This window comes from Centroberyx gerrardi, chromosome 11 (assembly GCF_048128805.1).
Source record: "Centroberyx gerrardi isolate f3 chromosome 11, fCenGer3.hap1.cur.20231027, whole genome shotgun sequence".
NCBI classification, from domain to species: domain Eukaryota; kingdom Metazoa; phylum Chordata; class Actinopteri; order Beryciformes; family Berycidae; genus Centroberyx; species Centroberyx gerrardi.
In genome coordinates, this window is record NC_136007.1 from 6,611,138 (window position 1) to 6,622,884 (window position 11,747).

Below are 11,747 nucleotides of genomic sequence, written 5' to 3' on the forward strand. Positions count from 1 at the left end.
TACCTAATTCACGCTCATGTTGACAAGGAACCTTTTTGGAATATTATATTTAACCTGCATGTTTTAGACTAATCATATTCGGCCAGATGAAAAACACTGTGTGAGAGTAAATGTGCCAAGAAGCGAATTGTTGGGATTATCTCCCTTTGGTTTCTATATTTTTCCTTTGAATGTGAGCCTAAGATATTTCTCTCTCTAGGCTATTTATTTGAGCTGTCGAAAATTGCGAAATGCTGAAACAGTCTCACCTTTCTCTAAGTCTGGGTCTCAAAATATCCAAAACAGGTCCCGGAAAATGTGTTTATCCCCCCAAAAATATTGTTTATCCGTTCTTTGGCCATAATCCCATACACTTCTGTTCAAGTGCAACCAAAGTGGATTCAATCAATATCATATCTTATTTCTGACACCTGCAGAAATCCCCATATCTATATTACTCACCATTAGGCTGATATTAGCGCGTCGCAGATGTGTAACAGCAATGATTATGTACTTTGCCTGATAATGCGCTGTGAAGGAGGGAACTCGGGATTAGGCAACACTTAATAGGTCATCAAATAGAAAACGACCCGTGATACCTGCAGAATTATTACATGATTAATATGATATTAGTGCTGTGTTATAGGCTAGGTCAATAATAAAATATGAATTCCCTAACAAAAAACACAATTTCTATAGAGACAGTGTGCCTGTGGTACTCAATAGTGAGTTTATAGTGACCTTATTGTAGGCTACTTAATGTTATTTATAGGCTATCTCTTATGGTATCATTATAATATTAGGCTACTAATGGAATTATAGTTCATTAGAATATTACTATAGGGATTATAGTGTGTCTGTGGTACTCAGTAGTAGCCTACATTTATCGTATTTTGTAGTGCATTTTACTCCAATGGTTTTACTGTATTATTCCTATAATATTTCTATAGGCATTTACAGTGTATCTATGGTACTCAGTGACTTCATATTGATATTATGCTACTTTTGGTATTTTTATCTCCTATAGTAGGCTATCACTATAATATTCCTATAATATTCATATAGGGGCTTCTTGTTCTGCTGTGATATGTATCATAGGCTTACTGTAGTTCCTTCTCATAAGGTTTAGCATTCATAACAAGTCATAACAGCATATCAACGGCGCGCACGGCTAAAATTCTTTCTATGGGCGCGCCCGCGTGCACGGGAGAGAACGTTTACTCAGGACGGGCATGCGCATTCGCTGTAATTGCAGCTATCCGCTTTGATTTGGAAATGTTTGACGAGACAACAAAGCGAATTCAAACCTCATAGTGATTCATAACAAAAACAAAGCGCGGTTGTCGTAAATGTAACCATATAGTTTCCACTTATAAGCAACACCGTCCGACCTCGCGCACAGGCCTGAACCTGGAGGGCAAAGTTCAACACGCCGCTTTATAGCCGGTAAATATTTGAACTGGTATTTCTGTGGAAGGAAGTCCCCACTTCCCCCGAATGACACCCTGCAAGCTTATTAGACACGTTACACTGGGACAGGAGAGAATAGAATAGAATAGAATAGAATAGAATAGAATCAGTTTTATTGACCAATTATGTTGAAGTAAGGATAGAATAGGATAGCATAGAATCCAATGCAATACAATACAATAGATTTCAGATATATTGACCAATTAAGTTGGAATAGAATAGAATAGAATAGAACACAATATAATACAATACAATACAATCAGGTTTATTGGCCAAGTAAGTTTGCACATACAAGATATACGACTTGGTAGAATAGAATAGAATAGAATCAGTTTTATTGACCAAATATAAAATATATAAAATAGGATATATATATATATATATATATATATATATATATATATATATATATATATATATATATATAATAGAACAGATTTCAATGCAATACAATACATTATAATCAGTTTTACTGACCAATTAATTTAGAATAGAATAGAATAGAATAGAATAGAATAGAATAGAATAGAATAGAATAGAATAAAAGAAAACACAATATAATGCAATACAATACAATACAATCAGTTTTATTGGCCAAGTAGGCCTAAGTTTGCACGTACAAGAAATCCAACTAGGTAGAACAGAACAGAACAGAACAGAACAGAACAGAATAGAATAGAATAGAATAGAATAGGCCAGGTGTTCGTATTAAAACAGACTGGGCTGGACTGTACACCTCAGTGTGTGTCTGGCAGCTGACCAGGAGTGTGCTGTTGTGCCTGTGTGTGTTCTCAACAGCAGAGGGTGAGGTTAGGATGACCTCACACACACACACACACACACACACACCTACAGACACACACACACACACACACACACACACACACACACACACACACACACACACGTTGCTTAATTGAACAAACCCTCCTATATAAAGGTAATTCAATGTAAACACTTTTTGATTGGAGCCATATGTGAGAAACACTGTTACACTTCTTCAATAACAGAGTAGAAAGAAAAATTAAAAAACTTGAGGTGAAAAAAAGACTTTAGTTCTCAGTGAAGGTCAGAAGCACGAGGACAGAGGGCTGCAGCAGCATTTTCTCCTCTAAAACTGAGCTAAACTGCCAAGCTGAGCTAAAGCAGAAAGCTTTTTTCACTGCGCTGGCTTCCTTACAAAAAAAAATCAATCACTGCAATTTGTGGGACTGTAATGTAGAATCCAGGCCGTGTGAAAAAGAAACGATGTTGGACTTCAAAACGCTGACTCGAAATGGCATCACATACATTTCTGCATGTTTCACATCTTAAATTCGTCCTCCTCCTCAAGCAAAACTCAACAACACAGCACACAAGTTACATCACGTTCCAGTTTGTGTTTTTATTTGAATATGCAAATAATGATATTGGCTTTCCACAAGATACCTTTATAAACTGCTCTACTCCTCCTGCGGTCAGCCGCATCAGTGAAACAAAGTTATAGGCATTTAAATGGAATTTCTAATAATATTTCTAATACTTTTTATGCTTTATTTTAGTATTTATAGGTAAAATATAGGTGGGATTTGCCACATACCAGAAAGTTTGGAGGATTTAAGCATCAATTCAGTTCACTTCTGAATAGTCTTTGACCCCGCCCATCTGGTGCACCACAATTAGTAAAACAAGCACTAATAATATGTATAATAATATGTATAATATATAATATATATAATATATATATAATAATATATGCAAATACTTCTTATCATTGTGAGTTTTGTCACTCTTGTTGCCAGTTCTCCTCCAGCAGCTCACAGAGTGTTTGATCTGATCTCAGACCAGCAGTACAGCTGCTGCAGCCTGTAAACAAGACTAAGTCCTTCTAGTCTTTTAATCCAAACCTATAGTTTATTCAATAGCCTACCTGGACTCCATAACAGCAATACTGACCCTATAATCAAACAATAGCAAGGGTGCATTAGGACACCTTGGCAGCGTTGGCCTTCATCTGTCTTGATGTGAGTGATGTTTATCTTTCTGGGTGCGAGTCGCAGCTGCTGCAACCTGAAAACAACACAGTTGGCCTTAAAGCTGCATGATGTCGGTGTCATTCTGGGGGATAACAATGGTTTCCTGGAAATATCCATTGCAAAATGCTTAGAGGTGATTTCAGATCTCATCATGTATCCAGAAAAAAAACACACTCTCTGGAGAAAAGTGAGCCAACGTTAGATCTGGAAGGCTACGTTCACACCGCAGGGCGTTACGCTCAATTCTGAATTGCTGCTCACATCTGATTCTTCTGGGTGACGGTTCACATCTATTCTGTGTGTTACCAATATACAATACCGATTTGAACTGGCAGTGATGATGAAAAGACGCGTGCACAGAGTAACAATAACATAAGATGTCACATCTGTTTTTGTGTCTACTTTTCTCCCACTTGTTTTGAACACATTTTGGTTACAGTAACGCACCTTTGAGTTTTGACTGAATCGTGGCGTCTCCCCAAATACCAAATCAACTTGGCTTTTTCCCCATTGTTGTGTCTCGTTGGCCTGCATGCTAACACTGGCTCAGCCAAGCTGCTGTGGGCGCCACAATCACGACAACTGTCTCAGGTCAATGAGGCAAGATTTGCTTACGTCATTCACCTGAGACACAACACGAGTTGGGGGTTCAAATACAAGTTGCATGCCTCTGGATCCGATTTTATACCACTTATCCATGTGGTCCAGATTGGAATTTAAAAAATGTGACTCCATGCAGCTTTTTGCTTTTGGCGCTGACTAGAAAACATCAGATCTGTGTAACAGAGAAAATGGAAAAAACAATCAGAATTGGGACACTTTCAGTTGCAGTGTGAACAAAGTCAAAGATGCTGCTTTGCATTTCAAATGTTGTGGGAAGGTAAGACCACCACAGTCGAACAATCACTTTCAAGCTTCCAACAGTGTTGTAGGGATCTCACTTTTAGAATACTTTATTTATTCGGTGGTAAAGCTGTATCATTATCTTTTGACACTTCAGAGGTTCAAATTTCCTTCCTAAAACCACACAGTGTAGCTTTAAAGTAACCTGGGATATTTTCAGGGATGTTTTGTCACCAATTGATATCACACAACAGTGATTCAATGAATATCCAGTTCATTAAAATTTTTACTGTACATTTGCTGTTCTAAACACCCGGTGTCTGGTAGGTCTTTACCAGGAGAAAACCTCTGCCACACAGGAAATGATGCGTTTTACATTTCCAGCAGCAGCAATGGGACTCCCTGTTTCGCCCGCTGTATGTCTGTCACCTCAAATTAATAATTATTTTACTTGAAAACACATAAAACAAAACTTGGAGTGCTGCTCACAGTGCTAAAACGTTTGATTTCCATACTCTTTACTACTAGTCAGAACAATGTGTTCTCTTCATGCTTTGTGAGTGCTGATGCATGGTGTTTTCTCTTGTATGCAGAAAACGTCACACCAAACTCCATTCACAAATCTGTCAATTTAAAGGGTAACTTCGGTATTTTTCAACCTGGACCCTATTTTCCCATCTTTTTGTGTCTAAGTGACTAAAGGGGACAACAATTTTTGAAATTGGTTCAGTATTGAGCGAGATCGCTTCAGCCGGCAGCCGCGAAACGAGCTGCAATGTAATCCGACGGGGCAAATCGCACGTCCACTAAAAGTGCTTGTTTTTGCCACTGACAGGCTCAGATTGTGTGAAGTGTCTGACAACATTATGGAAAGGACCCTACAGAGAAATGAAATGTTTTTCTTTACCTTTCGCTTGATCCGGTCTGTGTGTAACCAAGTCTCGCTCAAGTCTCGCGAGAGTTGAGTTGTTGCAGGAAGTTACATGATCAACGATCTCGCTCAATACTGGACCAATTTCAAAAATTGTTGTCCCCTTTAGTCACTTAGACACAAAAAGATGGGAAAATAGGGTCCAAATAGGGTGCATGACTTAAGGCCTTTTATAAAAGTTAAGAAGACGCTGTTCAATTTGGCTTTAATCCAATCCACAAAGCAGCTCTTATTTCAATAAAATCTCAACTTTCAGAATTAGTTCACGCTGCTCGTTACCGCCCTCCATGATGTGTTTGGGTTGGAGGAAGACTGTGAGAATAACAGGCAAACCAGTTCTAAAAGTTTTATTGGAATAAGTGCTTCTTGGTGGATTATGTATGCCGAATTGAAGAGCGGCTAATAAAGATTCAGAAAAGCTCTTGAGTCATATTTTTGGGGGGTTGCACCTTTGCTGATAAGCAAGGTACAAACATGACTGATTTTTGAATGGAGTTTAGCGTGGCGCTCTCTTCATATGAGAGAGAATGTAACATATCAGGGGTAAATTGAATGAAGCCTACATGTGTGACAGGGAAACAGTGTTTCACACCCACAATTGCATAAGTTTAGATTTTTTTTTTACATTGAAAACTTGAAATGAACCCCTATAGCTTCATATAAACATATGGTTTTCCATATCCCTGCTGTTTTTTGTTCTAACAAACTGGATTATTATGCTATCACTTGAAAAGCACAAGTTGTGCGGGCATCAAGCCTGCTGAAGTACGCATTTTACATGCTCCAGCACACTCCAAAAACACGCTCCATGTGACATAATCCGGGCAAAATGGTGTGAAACAAGGGAGTCCACAGCAGCAACAGCGGTTTGTTTGTAATAAATAGAAGAAGAACTGGGTAGTTAGCATGAGCAGTGATAGCCACCATGACTGAACAGACAAAGAAAAGAGTGCCAACTACAGAAACTCAAACTTCATCAAAAGGAAATCCAAGCTCCACCCATGCTGTTTGATTGACAGGTGATTTCTGGGAAGTGCAGTGCAGAAACACCACAGGAATGAGCGCTCAGCACCAAAGATGTCGCCCAAAATCCACAAACGAGGAGCTCACAGACTACCTCTTTAAGATCAAACCTATTCGTTTTAACAACATTCTTAGCCCAAGGTTAGCCTTAGCCCAAAGCTAACAGCTAATCAGTGCTAATTCAGACGCTTTCAGTCGGCCCAAGGTTAAGTCGGTGATTTTGATTGTTAACCCTGCTTAGTCGGGGATAACCTTTCTCCAGAGCGAAGGCTTCTACTGCAGTTATTCCTGTGATAAGTGATGTGTGACAGAGAAAACTTATGATACAAACCTATTTTACAGCTGACAACCTAGCAGTGTTCTTCTCAGGTCGGAGCCGGAACAATAAGACACACACAAGGATTGAATTATTCCACTGTACGCTGAAAGGTTTCAGACTTGTTCCGGTACTTTCATATTCTTAATGTTTCTTTAGTGCAACAAGCACTTTGTTTCTCCTCCAGGCTTTGTCAGGTTTGCACGAAGCCTGGAGGCGAAACACGTCATCCGCTCCGATTCACCTATGGTTGCTCTGCAGAAACATGAAGAATATGAAAGTAATGGAACAGAGCTGAAGACTTTGAGTGGGTCTTTTGTACTGGACCTGCCACGGCGAAGTTAATAGCCCTTGATTGAATTACAAAAATAGAGCTATTTTTACATGACACACAGTGAATATGCTGACTCGTCTCCAATAGCACCACCCAGAAGTGTTTGATCGCTGAGCTGCAGGGTGGACTAGTGGTTAGAGAGACTGGGCTGTAACTGCAAGGTCACAGGTTTGATCCCTGCAGCAGCCAATGTGTGTCCATCAATATTTCAATATTTAATTTTATTTGATTTTCCATGCTAACAATATAGTCTAAATCTGATTAACTGTAACTGGAAATCTAACACATCCAAGTGCAGCATGCATCCAAAATTACAAATGTTATCTTTATCACTTAATATTTGTCTTTTATCTCAATCAGCCTAAAGTCATCATAAACCTGCTCGTTGCCATATTCCTCAGTATAATAAACCAAAATTTATGTTGTGCTGTAAAAAGATAAACTTAAATTTATGGGGTTGATTTATAACCAAATAATAGAACTATAAGTAAACAACAACGCTGATTGGGCAGATCACATGCAGTCAAATGAGCATTTGGCCAATAAGTGCATGCTGTAGCAAGCCCCAGTACAACAGCATGAATTACTATAATTACACACGTCCTGAGAAAATGATGTAATTACCCCCACGACTCCATCTCTGTACTGCGGTAATTCTGACAAAGCTGACACATGACAGTCATTTTGGGATTAGTGACGGTGCTGAGTCGAGCTGCAGCACACAGCTACTTCACATCCTGCATCGCCTAGTTTTTAGTGTGCTTGTGCTTAGCTAATGCGCCGCTGTCTGCAAAATAATGTGCCAAAGGGAGTTATGTGCAGTTGAGTAAAGAATTGAGTCTACTAGTTGATTGGTTGACTATATGAATGCAAGGCACCGTCAAATTTTGTGCCAAGAAGAAAGGGCATGAATACAGATAAAACCAAGACAGAGCAAAGACTTTGCCAGAGCGTCTGTGTGTGTCTGCGTTAAAGTTAACGTGTTTCCATGTGCGTGTGTGCAACTATGATAACACTACTTGAAAGAAAACGACGATCTGACAGACTTACTACACCAAACTTCCTCAACAGGTTCCTTCAGCTGTAACCAAACTCTTAACGACAACTCAAATTCAACAGCTCATCAGTCTCACATCTCCACACCCTCCTCCTATTGCTCTCTTTTCCTCTCTCTTTTCGTCTCTGTCTCCCTCCGTCTGGGATGCTATTTACAGAAGCTGTTTTTTATCTGTTTGCCCTGACTGTAGGGCGGTTAGCTCTTTGAAAGCCCGTTAGGCAGCGGCTCTGAACCTACAGATGGCCGAGGGAGGGAAGACTCCAGAAGTGCTGGAGGAACGCAGGATGAGTGCTGATCAACTATGCATGTAAAATTCGAGTTCCTGGGTCATCCTGGTGGCTCAGGCTGCATGGTTCTATATGTATAAGTGTCTGTCAACAGCAAAAGTGACAATAGATCAGCAATTTTTTGAGATAATAGAGATGGGAAAGTGCCTCCAGCAAAGATCAACACATGGTACAAAGTCAAAATAGATAAGGAGCAAATGTGGTTCGATTAAATTCTTTGGAAAATTGCCTGTTTCTGTTGACTCAAAAAGTTGCGGTGTATCATCTACATGACTTGAGTCTAACTGTACTTTCATCACCAGGATCTGCATGGAGTCTGACCTCCATCTGCTGCCCACACTTTTAGAAAACAAGGTACAGATTTGTACCTTTTGTCGCTGGGGCTGAATTAAAATCCTTTTTTAAGTATTACAGTGGTATTTTTGGAGGCGAGTATCCTGCTGAAGGGACATATACTGTGACCCCTCCATCCGGTATAATCAAATAGCAGGTTTGTCATGTTTTGACTACAAAGAATCCTTTAAACTACCAATTAACCTTCTGGTTTCTTCACTCGAGAGCTAAAAGCCTTTTAACAACAGAAATAATAATTTAATGTATATTGTGACAATTTTTTTATCAACCGATATCAAACATTTTATTGTGCTAACATTTTCAGCCATGCTGCCCAGTCTGCTGGTCAGGTGGCAGCAGGCAGCATTATGAAGTGGATGTTTTGTAATTGCTTGTGCTGCACATGATTTCTCAGATTTTTTCTTTTCTATTGCATTTGCATTGATATCAATTCCAAGTACTAAACTTTAAAGGTAAATTACGCTTTAACACTATTAAAAAACAGATTTCTGGGCCCATGTTGTTGTTTTGGTGGCATTTTTTCCCCCCTGTAGATAACTGGCCAAACATAAACAATGTGATGTCACATTGAGATATTTCCAGCAGCTACAATGGAGTTTGATAGCAGAAAATGTTTCAGCGATCTAAAATATCAACAGTAAACGTCAGGTTTTGGTGTCAGTCCCTCAGAATCAAAGAGCGAGGGCTTCTTTCTAGAGCCGCCATTTTACACCGACGTTCAACAATCATACAGGGAGAAATCCATCGTAGAAGAGGAGAGAGACAGTTTTCTCCTCCAACAGTAGCAGGAACTAGACAAGAATGCAATGCAGATACAATGTTGCATTTTGAATGAGGGGCAGCTCTCACTAGTTCTTGACTGGAAAAACTCACTCTTGCTCTTATTATGCTATCACTGTCTCCACCTACACTTTTAATCCACTGCTGAATGCAACAAGTTCAGGCCCGTTCTCTGGAGGTTGTCGAACGGCATTCTGGGAAACGTAGGAAATCACTAACTGAAGTTGAAGTAGACGAGGCAGGTTGAGGGAAAGTGTGTACACCAAAAAAATAAATTACAGCACTTCATCACAAAATAACTCCCGGAATGCATTGAACATCAGATTGATGATTCCCTCATGCCGCTTAGAAAGTGTTTTTTGGGTTTCCTTTTCAAAAACCAAACAAGGAGTTATGACAACTCTTCTTTCAAATGGAAGAAGACAGCATGAAGCAGTCATTTGTTACTGAAAACGACACCAATATGTTTCCATTTACTGACACAAAGAACAGTCAGTGATTGTCCGGTAGTTACTGGCGCACCACATGGGAGACATACAAACAGTGCATTTGATCAAACATCAATTGCCACACAAATGTCTCTGCAAATGTTAAGCTCCCTATTGTTTCTTGGCATCAAGCGCACACTGTGATTACTTTCAGCGTTGCATCTGCAGCGAATCCCACGGCAGACGAGCCGGCTTGCTAAACGCTGTCCTGTTCGCTCCGCCGGAGAGCCGGAGAGCAGACTTAAGGCAAAATTGACTTTCTATGACCTTGTTATCTTTATTTGCCAGTATCAGATTGCAACCAGCGGTCTCCCCCACACCACATGGTCAGGGAGTGAAGCTGCTCTTCACACACCAGAGGAGAAATATGGGCCGCTATCACGCACAGCAGCTACTTGGAAAAATCCCAGAAACCCTCTCTCTCCCTCTCTCGCTGTCGAACCCCCCACTCCATCTCTCTCTCTCTCGCTCTCTCTCCCTCTGTCGCTCTCAGCGGCGCTAGACATTTATGCTGGGGAGAATTATTATTTTTCCATCTCAAGGTATATATATATAAAAAAAAAAAGAGAGAAAGGCATTGTTAACTCCCCCAGCTGCCCTCTGTCTCCCTCGTCTCTCCTCTCACCTATTCTCGACTCTCTTCCTTTCCCTTCTTCGCTCTCCGTTTGCCATTTACTCCCCTCCACCTCTTCCCCCCCTCGACTTCCCTCCCCACTCTCTCTGCTGCTCTCTTCCTCATTCCTTCCACTGTCACTCTCTCTCTCTCTCTCTCCCTCTCTCTCGTGGGTGTGTGTGTAGTGTGTGTAGACTGGAGTGCTGGCGGTGCAGAATTAGGAGGTGAAGCTGAAAACGGATTAAGGAGCCAGAATCCAGGGAGTTCACTAATGGGAGGGCTGGCTTGGCTGCCTGCCGCTTCTGGCCATCAGCTGAGGCCAATTATCTGAAGGGCCACATCTGGTCCGGCCTGGCCCAGCTCGGCCTTGTAGGAAGTGCTGTCTGGTCACTTAGAAAAGCCCCCCCACCCCCCTAGAGGACAGAGAGGGGTGGCCTAGTGGTTAGAGAGGCTGTCCTGTATATGAAAGGTCACAGGTTCAATCCTTGCAACAGCCAATGTGTCCTGTAGAAGTGTTGAGCCCTTAAGTGCTCACTCATTCATTAAAGCTGCACTTGGCAAGATTTTTATATAAAAATACATCAGTCTTATCAGCCTCAATCACAAAGTGGAGCTGCAACAGAGAAGAGCGTCCCATCCTCACTAATTGAGATGCTGTAGATTCGCCCTGTTTGCCCAAATGAAATTCTGGAGCCAGTATGGGCTCTTCTCCACCAAGCTGGACTCACCAACGCTAGATCTTTTCCTCTCTCCTCTCTTTGGTATAAAGCATCACAGACCGGCCAGGTTGGTAAACAAGAGCGTGCTGTGAGCAGGTTACTGACATCAGCTTACAGGATTTCTGGGTATTGAAGTTTGCAAACAGTTACTTCTCGCTGCCATTTGTAAGTGCCAACATACAAAGTTGCCTAATATAGTTTATATGTAAGAGTGTCAAACTCTTGCCTGGATAATTACTCATGAATAGGTTTGTTCATGACCATTTGAACTGTCTCACAATGAAAGACAAGGAAACGAGACAACGCAAATGAGGCATTCATGGGGTCGGATCCCGTATGGGTTTTTCACAATCTGCATTTTGCTAAAATGTCTTTACAAAATTACAATTAGCTCACTGTCTGGAGCATCTTAAGATCAATGCAACAGTAGAAAAGGTAATCTAATCAAGAGTAAGGGACAGCAGTGCGAACCAGTATGAACCACAGAGGAGTGCATAGGAGTTTATTAATGAAAGCACTCTATGTAAGTTCCAAACAT